This window comes from Acanthaster planci, linkage group LG01, assembly GCF_054643075.1.
Source record: "Acanthaster planci isolate LZ-2023a linkage group LG01, COTS_SCS, whole genome shotgun sequence".
Lineage (NCBI taxonomy): Eukaryota > Metazoa > Echinodermata > Asteroidea > Valvatida > Acanthasteridae > Acanthaster > Acanthaster planci.
The window spans coordinates 6,634,710-6,652,900 of NC_141777.1; the positions used below are offsets into that span (position 1 = coordinate 6,634,710).

General features: G+C 39.9%; 1 protein-coding gene across 11 annotated transcripts in view; it reads left to right on the plus strand.

Moving 5' to 3' along the window:
• The window catches only part of LOC110988624 (vitamin D3 receptor B-like), a 233,606-nt gene that overhangs the window by 62,141 nt on the left and 153,274 nt on the right, over positions 1–18,191 (plus strand). For 9 of the 11 annotated variants that reach the window (XM_022252358.2, XM_022252367.2, XM_022252406.2 and 6 more), the window contains one exon: positions 14,569–14,613. The gene's annotated coding sequence lies outside the window, so the exon portion shown is untranslated. Of the gene's footprint in view, positions 1–2,236; positions 2,337–14,568; positions 14,614–18,191 lie in introns of all 11 variants that reach the window. The other 2 variants (XM_087143361.1, XM_022252397.2) reach the window with 1 other exon arrangement.

Here is an 18,191-nt window from a genome sequence, read left to right on the forward strand (position 1 = left end):
CATGGCTTCCAGAAATTAGGGAAGCCACTCTGCCTCCAATCTAGTGGTGAACCAGACCCTTTAATTTAGGGAAAAAGAAATCTGCCATTTCAAATAAAAATCACACGCTTCTTTCACGCGTCATCTGCCGAAATGTGCGAGTTGTCTGTGATCCAGATCTGTCGGCTGAGATGTTCTGGCGTCATGTTTCCTCGTCGAGCAATCACACGCCCGGCCGGGTTTTTCTCTCCTCACTGAGCACAATACAGTCGGCCCTGGCCTCGTATAAGGCTGGAGAGCATAAGCCGTTAGAGGGGAGCTGGGAGTTCAGAACCAGGCAATCCAGGGCTGGAAAGCCTAGTCTGAAAGTCCTCCCTGGCGCAGTATAAACAAACTCTGAGAGAGGCTTTTTTTTGAGTAGGTGGCCTTGGCTGTATTTGTGCTTGGCTACGTTCAAGTGTACATGCCTTGAATAGCCAATTGTCAGGGAGATAGAGTGGGGGATGGTAGGAATTGTCAGGCTGCTCAAGTCTTGATATGTCGTACATGTACCAGTCCCTACATGCATTCACATGTGACTGTGCTACACCAGCACTCTACATGTATGCAGATTGCAATTGAATTTATGAGAAGAATTTTTGTGCTCAGATTTGTGATTTAAATGGACGGAGCCTGGGACTGATATCACTTCTTGTCATGAAGATTTATGTGAGGACTTTGTGAAATACTTGAAGGGAAAATGATAATGCAAAGTTCTTAACCCAAATGTGAACCTGCAACTTGTATATACTGGCACATGCATACGTGTACATGTACAACTTGTCAGTTACATGTACATCTAGCAATGATCATGATCATGGATTATCCTCATGGCAACAGGTTAGCTATAAATAACAGTCCTGAATCCTCTTCCAGTATAATTCTCCACACAATCTTAGGGGTCGGGTACATTTTAATTCATTGATTTTCACCGCTGCAGTAAAATTCAACCAAATCCATATTTTCAGGTTCGTTATTGTACCATGCTTTAAGCTGTAGAGAATTGACAGCAGTAACAATGTGCTATTCCGGTATGTATGTCATCCAGTGATGGAAATACCCTGTTCAGCAAGAGTTAAGAACAGCTGTAAATTAAAATTAAGTTTGAATGAAATTAAAAGCTTATTACACCTGTACTAAATACTGACCAGGTTTGTGTTTTACCATTAATCTTGAATATCATGGGAAGCTAACTGAAGTGCTGAAGTTGAACCTTTGTAACCAATTGAATCCCCTCTCAAACAAAAGAATTAGTTGGGGCCTACTGATAGTTCACATTCAAAAACTAGTTTTGTTGCAACTCCCCCCAACAAATGAATAACATTTTCCCATTGTATACGTATTGCTAATGGGGAACACAGCTCCCCGTTCTCTCTGTCTTCCTGCAACTTAATACTGTATGCAAGAAAGCTGGTGAAATCCAAAAATGTGATGTGATTTGCATAGTGGTTTAAATTCATGATGTGTTCAGGCGATCTCTTGTGTGTGTGTTTGTGGTGTGTGTGTGTAATAAGCTGGTCCTGAAGTGAGAAGGTAGTGTGGAACTTTACTGAGAAATGTTTGAATGTGATTGCCTAAGGTAAAGGACTGAAGTTTTCACCTTGCTCTTGATACTGACAATATGTAAGTACAATGTACTCGATGCTCGTAGAAACCAGCAGGTTTTTGTAGCCTTGCATCAATCATTCTTGGGATGTGATTCCTCAGGATTTTTTCAGGTTCTTGATTCCAGACTTGCAGAATTTTAGAGTCCTGATCGTGCAGCAGGTTGACACCTTTTTAGCACTTTGCACAGAAACCAAGTGTAAACCACTCATAATCATGACATTTTGTGAGGGATCTCATTCCTTGTCAGCTGTTCAAAGCCCTGAAAAGGCAGAGTTTTGTGTTCTCATCGTTACAGTCCCTCTGCTGGGATTTCTTTTTGGCCCCGAATCCCCCCCCGTCAAACTTATACAAGGAGTGTGGATTCATGCAACCTTGTCTCCAAACAGAACAGCTCATCTACAAAAAGTAATCCTGCCACGTTCACGCACGTGGGAGGAGAGATACCGGTTCTGTTTTCAATAGGCCCTGAAAATTGGTTGACAGTGGGAGGGGGTTGAGATGGAAATGATTGATGGCAGGGGACTCTGTCCAGGTGACAGGCTGACATTGATTGATTGGCCGCCAATAACCCCCTTAGTGATTGATCACTTCCCTGTGATTCTGTCTACAGAGAGAGAGAGAGAGATGGTAGTTCATGCCTCAGCCTCTACCTGAAGGGCCTCCCTCGCTGTGGTCCATAGGTCGAGATTTTCTCCTGTGAGCTCTCCCTGGTATGGGTGCATACTTGACGTGTTGTGGAGAGATTTGTGTCAGGTTGTGATGTATGTGTGTGTGCACAGTGTTTAGTTTTGTGATAAATTCGTAATTGGAAGCTGTTGAAATTGCCTCGTTCATGCACGCAGGTATCACTCATTGGCAAGATGTACAAGAATGTCTTCCATTAATATAATATCAACACTGCCTGTTTCACTGCAGGTCATTTTTTCATGAAGATAGTTATCATTGTGATCATTGACCAGACTTGCCAGCAGTCAGACATTACATGTACAGTATGCACAGGCAGGAGACCTCAGGCTCATTTCATGCATGTTGGAAGGTGGACTCTATTGTAACTGACTTGATTACAGGAACCAGACCAAGATGTACCGGTAGGTAGGTCTGCTTTCAGAATCTTGGAGGCCATTGGCTCCTGAGGGCCAAGCACTGTGATGTGATTAAGACGTCTGCAGGAGTCATAAGCAGGAAGCTTTAGGTTTCCCAACCCCCATCTGAAACATCTGTGGAGGAAGACTTTTACAGAGGAAAAAGAAGTTGAGTTCACAGGTGCATGGCACCCATGGATGCCCCACCTTGAACAAACATCAGTACCAGGGTCCTGCTTTCTAGAAACCTTACAGCCAGTGCTAGAGAAATAGACAGATTACCCAGGTGGAGAATTGTCATATGTAGATATTTTTACTGATTTGAACAAAAAGCAAGCATGGGTATCATTTTTTTTTAAATGACAAAATGGGTGAGGAGAGGATGTAAGCAAATAGTTCCCAGCTGTGTTTGTGATTTGATGCTTCCTAGACTGTCTTTCCTAAAAAAAAAAAAAAAGGATTCATCAATCGTTTTCAATCAGTAGCTTTTTTCATAAATTGCACAGTATATATAACTCATCAAACTACATATATAATGTCATCTTGCTTGTTCATTATCTAGAAATGCAGCTACTTTTTCTCCCAGCACACATGCCAGTAACATGATATAATATGTTGGCTATTTTCCTTTAAACATCAGGGCCCTTGTAAAGGTACAGTACAGTTATTTGTCACTTTGGAGTCTGGGGCAAAAAATGCTCAAATCGAAGGAAGGGTGCTTTACAACTACATGTAACCTTCTGAACTCGGATATAGTGAATGCTGTATTTTTTTTAGCAAAACAGCATTCTAGGATCTGGATTTCTAATCCAAAGTTGCAGAGTCATGTTTTGAAGTGCAACTGAATTCGGGATCTAGGACACACTATCATTCAGCTGGTGACATACCTGAATTATAATGACTTATAAGAACTAGGGGCGTGTGTGTATTGTGTCACTGCTTACGTGTGCTTCGCTAAATTAAAAATAAACTACCATGGCAATTTCCCAAAATGCATCTTATTGTTAGAAATCATCTTCTAGCTTCCATGGCTTTCTTCAGTATGTTACCTTACCTGGAAGAATTATTCCACAGGGAGCTCATTCCCATAACCACAGGTATCCTGAAGCTGTGTTTTTCAACAATGTTAGCAGTTACTTTATGGACAGCTGCAAATGTGGGACTGTACCTTGAAAACACAAACTGTTATGTATGTTGTACATTATTGTACATGTACTTGTAGTTTCGATGTTGTGTGTTTGCAGAAAATTACATTAGATGTTTCCCCGCCTTGTACATGTATGATTCATTCTTTTGGTGAGAAAAATACAAAAACTATAATCTAGGTAGGATGTCTTCATTTCATCCAGTGAAGTACGGTAGTGGTCCATGTGCTGTATGCTCTGTGTATATATAACCTAGGTGTTGTTTCAACACTTCTCTCTTGATTGGCCCAGAGTGTGTCACATGATATTTGCTTTTTTCTGCTACTATTATATTTGACTTGAAGTCCAAGACATACAAAGGCACATTGCAAGGGAAGCTTCGTTCTAAAAATTACTATGTGTGTGGTGTGCGCGCGTCATATGTATAGAAAACAAAACATAGCACCATCAGTAATGCCTGGTTTCTATATCAATGTAAAGAGAAGCAGAGAGCATCGCTGATCTGTCCCCGGCATATGCAGTGATACGGAACATTTTTATCATGACAAACACAAATATCGACACAGATGGTCGGGGAAGTTGGGTCAGGTTCAACTTTGTCGACTATCTCTGCTGTGTTGCCAGAAAAGGCCTATACTGGTACCCCGGTACAGACACGCATGCTGGCATGATGGGCATACAATGATGTCCCTCTCGCTTTGTAGCACTCATTCTGCTCATTTTCTCTGTAAAAACTGGAGCACCAGTTTCGCTTCAAGAGGTGGTATTGCCATCTAAAGAATGCATTTTTTGTGGGTGCCATTTTGTTCAATTTTTTAATTATGGAATGACAACACACAGCGTCTCTTCCATGACTGTGTCTTGATGTCTTGTGTGCTGTTTGAGTTTGTTTGTGGAAACCAGGCTAAACTTAAGATCTTTGCATCCATGTGTGTGCGTCAGCATTTTAAATTTTGGTTTTTTCCTGATTCATTTCATTTAAAGTAAAGTATTTTCCTGTTACTTTTAAAGACAACTCATTTTTAAGGTTATTTCACACTGATCATTTTCACTCAGTAACAAAGACCAGTTTTTACTTTGTGATGTAGTTTTCTGTCAGTATTGAACCTGGACCAACAAGTTTGCCTATGCATGCCTCATGTAGCCAAGATTTGTTTGATTTGAAACCAGAGGTTTTGGCAGTGCATCTCAGGAAGAAAAAGCCTTTTTTTGCAAGTGTCCTCATTCGGCTGGCTAGCCCCAGCCGACCAAATCGGCCGTGACTGATGTCGCAAACCCCTCCAAGGACAGCTGGTGAAACAGAACTGTGAGCAAGTCAAGTCCGCGGCTTGGTGCCATGAGTGTGCCTGGCCTATATTAAACACAAACTTACATGCGCGCCTGGCTGCAAGTGTGATATTAACAGATGGTCAGTGTACACATCTCTGAGTGATGACTGTGGAAAAGGCAACACCAAGGATGATGTATGTTTATGGTAAGAGCTGGACACTAATCAAACAAAAGCAGTCCAGAATATTGAATGCTTTGCTTACTGTGCACATGTAAAAGTTTTCCTGGAAAGTTTTTACAGAAGTCTGATTACACATCACCCAATTACAGGGTTTTGGTTGAACGAGCTTGATTTAGAGTTGCAAAGTCAAAAGGACCTGGCATTTTCAGCAGAATGAGGCCCAAAGGCAGAAAAATTCAGATCTGCCAGTTGGGATTTAAAGCAATTGGCAGTACGCCATCTTTTCTGATACATGTTTATTAAGCCTAAATGGTTCACAAGTAAACTGAGATTTTGGTACTATTTACTGATATGTCACTGTTGTTAAATATACTTTTTCCTGCACTGTGGTCGTGTCCTGGTCTATGTTTTGCAGTGATACATAAATTCTATGATGTTCATTGTAGCACAGCAAAATGTGATGGTGTCAGTCTGACTTGACTTTAATATTGTGTCATTGGCAATTGTAGAATATTCATGGTCACTGGGAAATCAAACCCACCCTTCAAACTTGGTGCATTCCTCTGCTTATGGCTCCAACAAGTCTAGCCACACACTTTTTTTGTAGGTTGAACGATGGCCCTTTGCTTCCCCCAAATGCCACAATAACGTGTCTCAGTGTTGGTTGGGTTTAGTGCCCATGAAAATAAAAGGGATAAGTGATCACACTTCACTTCACCTACCCATTGTCACACCACTCAGCGCTCGGAATTTGGAATTCTTTCAAGCAGGGCTTTGTTCAGAAGTTTAGATAGCCTGAGAAGTGGATACGGTACTGTACATAACTGTACATTTGTGTTTTAAACCCCTCCCTTTTTAAAAGAATTAATAGGTTGTGTGACCTAAGTTTTACTTGGAAACACTGGAAAAGAGGCTGATTATAGTGGTGCAACCTTATGTTTGATTTTATTCCTGTCAAGAATTAAAATTGTTGGTCAACTCAGGCAAGCTGTGTGGTTTTTCATGGTCCTTGTCAGCTACAAGTATCAGGTTGTCTGTACTGTCATCCTTGCCAGTAAGCAGAGGTCTTGGGTTCACATCCCTAGTGCAGCAAGTTTGTTGGCCATGGATGCTGTTGGTGTCCTTTCCAGTAAGCAATAGGTCTTGGGTTCACATCCCTACTGCAGCAAACTCTTTGGCCATGGATGCTGTTGGTGTCCTTGTTAGTAAGCAAGAGATCTTTTGTTCACATTTGGCCAGCTTGTTGTTATGAAGTTAGTGCCCTTACCAGTAATCAGGTTGTCTATGGTTTGAATCCTCAGCTAATTCACCATCTGTGTCGCTTCAAGCAAAGGAGAGATGTCAACAACGTCTTCAATTTCTGGTTTTTTTCCCCCAGATATCTTCATGTATTCAGCATATGTACATATAGCTTCAATGTGACAACAACGTAATCTAGTTCTTGATGAAATCACTTCATTCTAATTAAAAAATTAGCATTGAGGATTTGCTACCATTTTCCACACAGTCTTAACATGCGCGAAAAGTTCACAAACCTTTTGGCGTGTTATTTACAAACCCACACACTTACACCCACCACCCCCTCTGGGCTACCACCAACTCATACCTTCACACCTGATTGCGCCAGAACGAGATCAGTCAGATTTAATTGCTGAGAAGCTTGCAGGGTCAAAACCATCCACAGAAATCATTGTGACCGCATTATTAAAAAAAGGGGGGGGGAGAGAAAAATACTGGATACCTATTGAAATCTGTCAGCCTCCAGATGGGCTTTGGTCGGCCGTTCACCTGCAAATCAGTACTTCCCTCCAGGGTGAGGAAATACCAGAACTTGTAGTCAAATTGTAGCCTTTGAAAGCAAACCTTGGCTCACAATGGAAACCTAGACTTTACTCAATACAAATCAGACACTGGAATTTTTTTTTTTCTTTCTTAAGTGGCTGTTTTCCCCCTAATTTTTGTTGATGCAGTTAAATATCTATGACAAGTGGTACATGTAGATAGTTGTGGAACTACATGTACTCGAATAAGAGTTAAGAACCCCCTAACCTTTTGAAAGTAAGGTAAAAATAGTAAGACCACATAAATCTGTACATGTATGTGCAGAAAGAATTCTCTTGAGGATGAGACTAATCCTTGAAGGGGGTTGGTCATTCGTACCGGTAGTTTGGATACTGGTACCCAGCTAATTCTGGTTATAGAGTGTATAGCAGTGAGAGTATATATGTAGATAGTCAAATGTCACCAGCCCATCGCATATCATCCAGTCTCAAGTCTGAAGCTACATGAAGATGTATTTGCATTCACGTCAGTATTGTAGTTGGAATATCATAAATCCTTTACAAGACCTTCACCCAAGACTTTCAGTCAAGATTCAAGACACAAGCGAATCAAGTGACGTGCAACAAAAGCATTCTTTTTTCATTGTTCACCCTGTTACTTATGACATGTCTTGTGACTGGTCTTGTGACTGGTCATGTGACTGGTCTTGTGATGGCCTTGACAACAACACTGATTAATTTAAAATGAACTGTGACAAAAATGCTCTTGTCTAATTGCTGATCCCTCTCCCTGGACCTGAGATTTGAGGTGTAATTTGACTTAGCTACAATACTATGAACATTTCATCTTGGCCATTACAATATATTGTTTGTCCACATTAAAGCTCCATGGAAGTCTTGACCAATAGAGTGTACATTGGCTCAGCTTGATGGACCCATCTTCTAGCACATGTATGATATCCTTGTGATCAGTCATTGCAGTGACAGTGATATGTTCACTACTACGCTGTATACAGGCTGAGACTGATAGGTGCTGGTTACATGGGAGTTTCATTCTAGCATGGCAGAGCAGTTGCAGACATTAACATCTGTTAAGTGTTCATCTTTTGGGAAAACAAAGTACAAATTGTTCCAATTTTATTTTCCAACCGCAAATTTAATTTTGTTCCCTCAAACATTTGTGCTGGCAATTGCCTACACCACCTCCATGCACTCAATCATCGTACCATTTCATTCATGTAAATTGCTTCCGACACACCAAGTTGAAAAACATCCTGTGTAAGACCAGAACATGTTATTTAAAATACCTTCCTGTTGCACACTCATGTAGTGTTTTTGCCCCGCCTTGTTTTCTATTTATAGCAAGTAATTTAAGATTGAAAGCTTCTTGTCATTTTGGAGGCAAATTCTATACCAAATTTTAGACCTTTTCACTGATAAATTTATAATTATGCAAGCATGCGCACAAATGGCCTTGGTGGCAAGAAGTGTGAGCGGGCCATTGAAAATGTACAGAGGTGTAACTTTGATGATTATTTCCTCTCAGGTTTTTTGGCTTTGTTAATTTTTTTCTTCGGAAAATCCTATTAAATCATTTTTGCTATTAGTTTCTAATCTAAGCTGGATGTTTAGTGCTGTAAAAAGACTTCATAATCATGATTTTTCCTGTGCGCACGAGATTGCCATTTCATAGCATGGTCCCCTTCCAGTGTAAGTAGTATAAACTACATTGTTAGTGTTCTTGGAGCCAACCTGTGCATTTGTAAAAACATGCACTGATGTTCAACGTACTTACACCGGTACTGTACCCATTTGATTTGCTTCTTTCTGCACTTGGGAAGTCTGAAGAACCAGATCCCTTTCTCTTTGGAATCTGCACTTTGTCTTGTACAACCCCAAACACAACAACTGGAAACCATTAAGTTTCCGTGTTACTCCGAGCGATGACCAGGTTCACTGGTAAGCTATGTATGTACAGTAGATGCTATGATATTTCCGTTCTCAAACAATTCAGTTTCTAAAACTGTTTTAGAGTTTTGAAAATTAAGCAAATTCTACATGTATGCCAAATTTGGCATTTCCTTGCAGGCTACTGTCCATGTACCGGTACATGGACTGTATGACAATTGTACAGTTTCCAATGGACTTGTTTGCTTAGATTCTACAGCAAAACTGTTTGAAAAACATATTTGATAGGTTGTATTGCATTGACGTTCTCCTCATTGTGCACATGACAAAACATGAACAGGTTTATTGACTGTAACAGTCTCCGTTTGTTGAAATGGAATTTGCGATGTTTACACATACATGTATGTATAAAGTGGACAGAATGAATTTGAATAATGTGAAAAGAGGATTTTGTGTTCAGTTCTTGTTGCAATTCTGAACCACTTTGATAAAAAAGCAAGATACATGTACAGTACCTGTATATGCACATTCCAAGACTTACATGTTCAGGACTTTTTGTGTCTAGGTGATGTACCTATTCATTACATGTATCTGTAGACTGTTTAGAATTGAAATGTTTGTCTCTTGCATTTCAAGGAAGTCATATTATTTTTTTTGGACTATGCAGTACTGTTGGCCTACTTTATTGGAACATACATGTACACTGTAACTGACCAACTGCCATGTTCAAAGAACTGTTTTCTTGACAAACACTTGTTTCTACAAGATTCCACATTTATGTACAAGTAAATGTATTGGGTGTCTACCGTTTATCGTAGATTCACAAGGTTTATCAGTTATGTTGTAGTTAAAAACATTTTTACTTTTTTATTTCATTTTCAGGAAAGTCTCTGTATGAATACATGACAGAAGTTTTGTTCCATTTTAATTCTAATTGTAAACAAAAGTAAACAAAAATCTCATGTTACAAATAATTAAGGCATGTATTTATAACAATTTGTAAAATGATGAACCTAGCTTGGATTGCCAATTCAGCATCTGATGGTATTTGTAAGAAATCGATGTTTTGTATCCCCCTTTTTTAGTTATTAGTTTGTCAGAAATTTAATAATAAAGCACTTGCATGTGTTTGAAGGGCTACCATATGGTAAAGAGGTTAACATCCAGGATGGCTCTTATGGTAGCCATTATCAGCTCTATTATGTTCAGACAGGTCTGGGATGTGGCTAGTCATTATTTAGCCATTTCAAAGTCTCAAGTTTATATACCATGTCAGTTGATAATTTTTTTTTTTTTAACTAACTCGGTTCATGACAACAAGCATGCAGTGGTTGGGACCTTGATGTCATGGTTACAGAGGCCAGGTTATGGGAGGTATTGTGTCCCCACTTTTGGAACCTCAGTAATTGCATGCTATCAGCAGCTGAGAAGAAAGATGTTCTTTCATCATGTATGTTTGGCATATTGCCATTTAGTTTATAAACAATATATTCTTGGTGTTGTCTGAAGAATTGTTAAAAATTTGCAAGCTATACTCAAATGGGATTCGAACCCATGACCTTTTGATCTCTGGTGCAAATGTCTTAGCTGTCTTTATGTGGTTTAAGTTGTCTTGGAAGTTGTGTCAGTACTCTTCACATTGAAACAATCTGACTTATAAATCACCGACCAAATGGAGATGCAAGGGCCCAGTCTACTAATTCAAGTGAGAATTTATGGCCAACTCATTAGCATTAAAAGTGCCTCAACAGTATCTATTGAAAAAGGCACTTGTTTGGCCCCCAAAATGGTGAGATTGTGTAAATCTTTGCCAAGATCAACTCCCTGGGTCTTTGAGCTTCTATCTGAGAGCAGAATGGCTAAGAAATACAGTTTGCAAAATGGTCCTAAGAGTCTGAGAAAGTTGAGGGCTGCCACTTGAAAACTGGCTGCAAGCAGGCTTCAAAAAAATCATTGGTTTACCCACAAAAAAATTGAACAGAAGATAAAAGATTAGGGACCAGACAATAATTAGATTTGTGTTTCAGAAACCCCAGCGATGTTGGAATGCATGTTACTGAGCCCTGAACAATGTTGATTTTGTACTGTTTTTAGTGCGGCTCGAATTGTTGGACTGCACCCTGCAACACATTACGCTGTACATGTACTTGTGCAGAATACATGCTGCGAATCAGAAACAAAACTCATAAATGTACAACATGTAGAGTCGAACAAGATTTCACAGTTAGTGTGGCTATTGCACATTCGTCCAAATTAAATGAAAATTTTAGCATTGAATTTCCTTTTATATTAATGAATAAAATGAGTAAGCTGATATCCTGAATCTGTGATTTGGTGACTGAATGTAGGTCTTTGTGGTCTGAAAAAAAAATGAGCAAGTGAAAACTCTAAAAGGAAAAAAAATGGGACAGTGTTGTTGATTAATCACATCATGTGGCAGTCTCCATCTGCATTCAACCTATGTATTGCCTCTTTGACGCTAGAACTGGCGGACCATTCAATGCATTCTCAACACCTTCTACGATTAGTTTCCACCGCGTTGCACGTGTAGCTAGCTCTGGAACTACTGCTTTCGCCGTCATTGCAGCGCGCGTGGCGGTGTTACCAAGGGCACAGAATTCCAAGGACGCAGTCTCTAGTGGCTCATATACTGTCGCTGAAAGCACTGCTCAGGGAAATTAGATTTTTTCTTCTTCACTCCATTTCTTTCTTCTTTTTTTTTCCCTTATGAGCCCATCTGGACCAATGCTTAGCTGAACTAAGCAAACCACCTTGCTCACTGCCGTCTCACTCAGCTTTCTTTGGGGGAGGGGGGTGTTGTCTGATTTTATTGTTTTGTTCGTCCGGGCTTGGGGTCTGATTAATTGCAGTCCAGTAGCAATCACACCAACCGATTAGTTTGGCCTGGGAATAAATTATTGATCAGTCCACACAGTGGCAGAAACCTTTGACGTCAGGTTTGTCGTGTCTTGTCTTACTAATGAGTGTAAGTGTTATATCAGTGAAATGCTCCTGCACAATGGCACACATGAAACCTCCCTTCCTTTCCTTGCCAAAGGCCTGTTATCACAGATTCAGGATTGTGTAGGTTTTCCTGCTTGTCTCTCGTGGGGGTACTGTGTCCCATGTGTCTGCGCTGCAATCAAGTCTTATTTGCCTTGTATGCCTTTATATGTCTCTGATTTTAGAACTTTGAAAAAAAATTCCCCTTGGATGGGAAACACCTGTTCTGTAACATAAATTACCAATGAGGGCCAATCACCTATTCCTTTCCGTTAGGGAAATGGTCCAGTATCAGATGGCATCTGAGGGAGGCAGCATTTCAGAGGAGTTCCATTATCTTCCTTTTTTAATTTCTCTCCCCCCAAATTGCAGAAAGCTTATATTTCCCCAGTGCCCCAATTGCAACCTATTCATATATTTTGTACATTCTGGTGTTCAAATGCCCTAGGGGAATCTCTTTTAATGGCACTGAAATGTATTTGATAATTAAAGATATTTTGGATAATGCAACATATGAATTTGTGTGTTCCTTTGCCCATATTCTCTATTCTGTGAATGGATGAAGTCAGGTCGTCTTGCTGTTTTCTCTTAATTGGAAGATTTGATTGATAGTGTGATTAATCCACTGTGCAATAGTGTACCAAATAATGAATTACGTTTGAATTCTGCAACTTTACATGTACATGTCAACTTTACCCATGTGTGCGCACTTAATACATTGAGTGTGAAGAAGACTGTATACACCTCCACTGTAACTTACATGTACATGTAGATCACCTGCCTTATCGATATAGGCCTATGTACTGTATATTGATAGCAGACATGCTGTATTCCGCTTTATTACACCATGCATAGAGACTTTGCATGGCTGCCATCTTGCAGGACAGTTCTTTTGCTTCACAGAGTATGCATAAAGGAGGTGTCCCTGTCGAACAAAAGAACTGCCATGCAACATGGCTACCATAAAAGTTTCTGTAAGAAGTCAGTTATTAAGTAGATTTTTGTTGACATTTAAAGCAAATTGAAGTTCGTACATGTTCAGGTACATGTACAAAGAAATTGGTAAACATAGTGACATGAGCTATGATATGGTTAACTCAAACAGTCCTCAATCCTTCATCTGTCTTTTAAATTATTCTTCCTGGTGTGTTTGAATATAGAAGATTGTGGAGTCAGTGATGTGGGAATTGGTGTCAAGTTCCTGAAGTCTCCCATAGAAAATCAGTATGATCAAGCCATTCTGTATGCCAGGTACCTGACTGTTCCGGACAGGCGCCTCGTCAGAATCAGATGGTCTTTGTTGTTGGAGATCGTTTTGCTTTGCACATCCTTGGACTTGATTGTGTCTGGGCCGGCCTGCATTGCTGGCTTCATCAGACAGTGTCAATGTGTAATGATACATGAAGCGGAGCGGAGTTTGGCTGGCTGGGGTTGGGGGAGGTGTGAGGAATGTCGACTAGCGTGGCCAAAGTAGGGGCAACGTGTGGTCTGCCCCATAGCCCCTGCGACATGTGAGAAAGATAAACTACCTGTGATTCGCCAACAGACACCATTTGACTGTAATCAACTCACCCCAGCAATTCCCTGAACTTTTCCTGTTCTCTTAGCCTCCTTCCAAACTAAAAAAGAAAAACTGGGGAAAATTGGTTATGATGCCTGAATGTCTAGCCCAATCAGATCTCTGTGCCGTAAAAGCCAGCAGATGTTGGTCGCAGTGGAGCACCATTGTTCTGTTGGTATATTTAGCTTTTCATGGGCTTGAACACAATGCCAAATGCTCAGAACGGCCAAAATGATATTGCTACTGTTATTTATTTTTTTTTTCATAGAGACCCGGTGACCTTGTGCTCAGTCCCTACTGTGGTACATTTACCCAAATTGCTTGTTCTTTGTTGTCAGTCCGAGCAGTCCAGTGAGATTAACGGTCATTTATACACAGTCTTGTGCTGTTTGTCAAATATTTGGTCTTTTATTATGAACTGAAAGGCCTTGGCAGTCTCCCTAAAATAATGCATTAGTCTTTCTTTGGTTACTCCATCAATCTTTCAACCTTTAAATCTCAATTAACAATTGACTCTTCTCTCCTGCAAACCCTTGAAGTCCCGCTTTCTAGAAATAATCTTTTGTCCATTCAGTGTCAGACTGTCAGATGTCTGATATAACAGGGATTGTTATATTATTTGAAACACTCTTGAAAGCTTAAACATGAATCTGTCAACAGTTTGTTTTAGTCAAAAGTCAAAACTTTGATGCTGAGAAATTAGGTAGAAATCGGGCTGGAGGTGTTTAACATTTCTTCTGTAGATCACCCTTCAGTGGCAGAAATTCAGTTAGATTGAAATTCAATTTAAAACACATTCAAAAAAATTAGGAACTTAATTTTGGATTATCAGACAATAAAAACTATTTCCTTGATATTTTTGTGATTTTGGAAAGCAGGAATGAGAAGAACCTTTTACCAACGTACGTGTGCAGTCTGTTTGTATGATTTATGTGTTTTCATCTTTCTACAAAATGTGGAATGCTTCCAACGTTACAATCTGTGAATTCTTTTGTTCTCTTTCTGTTTTTAGACAGGAGCACTGAGGCGTCTTCCTTGTCTCTGGAGTCAACTAAAGGTAAGTTGGAAACATTAACTTTAGTTGACAGCATCTTAGAGGCTTCTGTTCCTTAACGATTTTTTAGTAGGAAGACATGAATTCAATCAGTGTGAGTAGGGTTAGTGGTGATGGTGGAAAACGTAAACAGTCAGACAATTATAAGAAGTATTGTTACATTGCCTACATAGAATTTAAAAGGAATTAAGTACCAGAAGTTGACTTCAAAAAACACCTTGTCCATTGCGATGAGTTGAAGCCACATCATACCGGTAACTGATTTTGGAATTTATTGTTGAGGAACATTTGTTGTGTTACTCACATGGCTTTATGATACAACTTGCTGGTAAGCTGTGTCTAGAAAACTAAGTTGTGAACTCGAGTTGAACTCGGTGAAATTTGGCCTTTGAAACTACCTGTACATTTGACAATTCCCGAGTTGCGAGGAGTTGTGAAACCAAGGGCAAGGTGACGTGTGCCTCTGTTGGATGTTACACTATTTTCTGAAAGTTACATACATATGCGTTTATGGACATTCTTTGATCAGGCTTAGATAACAGGCTGCTATGCTTAACAAGAAAAAGGCGTCAATGTACTGATATTAACTGGAGTGACCTGAGAGATAAATTTCGAAGTGTGGGAGGGCGTGGCATTTTGATCTGTTCTTTCCTGGATCAGCAGTGGACAGCAGAAAGGTTACTGTGCCAATATCAAGGAACAATCATTGATGTGGCTTAAGACTTGTATGCTCCCTGTACAAATGTATTCAATTTTATCATTGATTTGAACATAATCAATAACCATTTGTACACATTGTACTTGCAGCAATAACTGTAGTTACCACATTGACAATGTCAATTGTGACTAAGATGATTCTTTCAAGACCCATTGCTTCAATATAAGCAATTCTAATCCATTAGAAGACAGAAATTAAGAGGATTCCTCTTCATTGTGTTTCCCTAGTGAGTTGGAAAAAACTGCCGTTGCCAGACTAACAAGGCTACAGCGTAAAGCCAGTAGCCTGCCCATTCAAGGAAGGCCTTTAAGAGACTTGTAATGGCTTTTTCGATGGCTGTTTCAACAAATGTAAGATCTTGGGCCTTGACATTTCAGATCGCAAAGAGCTTTGCTTTCGTTTCTTGTTTTCTTGGTGTTTTTTTTTTCAATTTCAAAATTTCATATCCATGAGAGCCTCTTGGGTCTTGAAGAGAAGAGAAGTTAGTTTTTTTTCCCTGAGCCATGCTTGATCCAAGAAGGAAATGTTGCATCATTTATATAGGTTAGGGAGCACGACATGCTCCTCTTTATACATGGAGTCATGCATGTTGATGCAGGATGCATTTTCTTATAGCTTGGATTTATGTAAAATTACTGTGAAAATACATACCACCTAGGAATGAGTGCATACACGCGGGCATTGTATTCCTTGAGTGGACCCAAGAACAAAAGATGTCCACACAGCGCATGTAGTTAAAGAAATTGTGTGGACTTGCTCACCTCCACACAATGCTCCCTCTCTGAGGAACAGGTTTCTACATGTACCTACCTGTAGATATAAGGCAGTTGGGGTTATCTACAAGTATGCATACATAGCAAAACGAAGAACAGCCAAGGAAACAAAAATGAGTAAACTTTTACCTAATTCTCCCAAACAAAGGAATGTCCACTATAGTAAGCAGTGCTTACGTACATCATGTATTGTATATCTTGATTGATATTCACCAAATTCAATAGGAATGCCATGTACCGGTACTTATCCTTACAAATATTGTGCAGGGTTGTGTTTAAGAAGCAACAGAATTCTGTAGTCATAATCATTAAGCAGTAGAAATAGCCTGCATAATAGTGGTGTAATAGCTTGGTAGCAGCATTGTCTGCCTTTGTGTACATGTAAATAAGGAAACAGTACCATACAAGTTGCAAGTACTCAGCTCAAGGACCTCTTTTGTTCATAGGTGATGGGCCACATAGCCATTCCTGATAACCAGACTTGTGTGTAGCTCAGTCTGTTAGATGATGTTGATTAATTTCCTTGGCCTGTCTTGGACTTGGTGATTGAAGCTTTGTAATCAATGGTGGGTTGGATAACAGAATTGTTGGATATTTTGGGACTGCACCAACTCTTTGAGTTTATACTTCTGTGTATAATCATTAGTGGTGAAATGATACCATGGAAATTGACAAAAAATGGGAGGGAGATACTTTTTTTAAAAGTCTTATATTACAGATCCATTCAGTAACTCTCCAAACTGTTTGTGTTGGAAGAGTTAAATGTGCCAAGATACTTTCTACATATTCATGTAAAACCAAATATAAGTTGACTTGGCCCAGTGGACTAGACTGAAAAGTGTTGGAATAAACTTACCAATTGTGTTGAATGTGTCTCTCAGCAAGAAATGGACAGACTTAGTATCTTTGTTTGAATTTGTACGATACACTGGTAATTCATTGACCAGAAGTAGGAGCCCTTACTGTTCTGGCCTCACTTTTACATGCAGGCATACTTGTGTTACATGTTTCGACCAATAGGACGTCTTGATTTGCCACTTCACGCACCTCATTTTTAAGAAAGCAATTATGGAGCCATTGCTGTAATGGCAACTCCATAGATCCATTTTGCACTGAACAGAAGCAACCAACATTGAGTTCACCCGGAGGTGAAATGCACCCTCACCAGCAAAAAAAAAAGAAAGACAGGCTTATAGAAAATTTTCAACTGGGCTCACGCATGCACCTGCCACACACAGGAAGTCCTTGAATTCAAACAGAAATTGGTTGCGCAAACCCTGCACATTCCGCATTCCAAATGCGAAGAAACTTTTGCATGCAGGTGGTGAGTTCCTACCGAAGGACTGTCATTAGTTTTTAAAAATATTCCCCCCTTTGGGATATCACTTATGATTCTGGAATAGTCTAACCCTAACCATGCTTAACCCAACAAGGTTGTGCAGGATTTCAATGGTCCCTAGGGGGTTAGGGCTAAGTAATATTTGAAATGTTGGATAAGCAGGGGTAAAATTAAGAGCAAAGTCGTAAGGACTGAAGAGTTAAACCTGGAATCTGTATGTTAAAAATGTAAGTTTCAGGTACATGTACATCTGTGAGTTTGAAAGATGAAGTCTTTACTTTTGGTGGGTACAGACACTGTCTGTCAGCCACAATAAACCTTCAGCCACTTTTAGCCCTTGAAACCAGAGTTGTACATGTACCTACAGTCAAGTTCCTCCCGAATCCCTGCAATTCCCTGCAAGCCTATCACAAGTGAATTATTAGTCATTCAATCTTAAGCCAAGTTGCAGGCTGTTAATGCAACAGGCTTTGTCACTGCTCACCCTGATGCTTCCAAGCTATCTGTGTGGTCTGGTGAAAGGACTTGCCTAGTCGACTTCTGAAAGGACTTGTGATTGACTCGAGTACAAAACTGTTTGAAACCACATCTGGTGTTGAATAATAGAGGAGGCCAATATTTGAAGTATTTCCTCAAGTACCCTTGCATACTAAGCATCTCCCGTGTCAACAGAAAGATGAACAACACTAAACTGACCAACAGCTGATGATTTGTACTTTCTGAAGTCCCTGACAGAGAAGGACTTTATTTC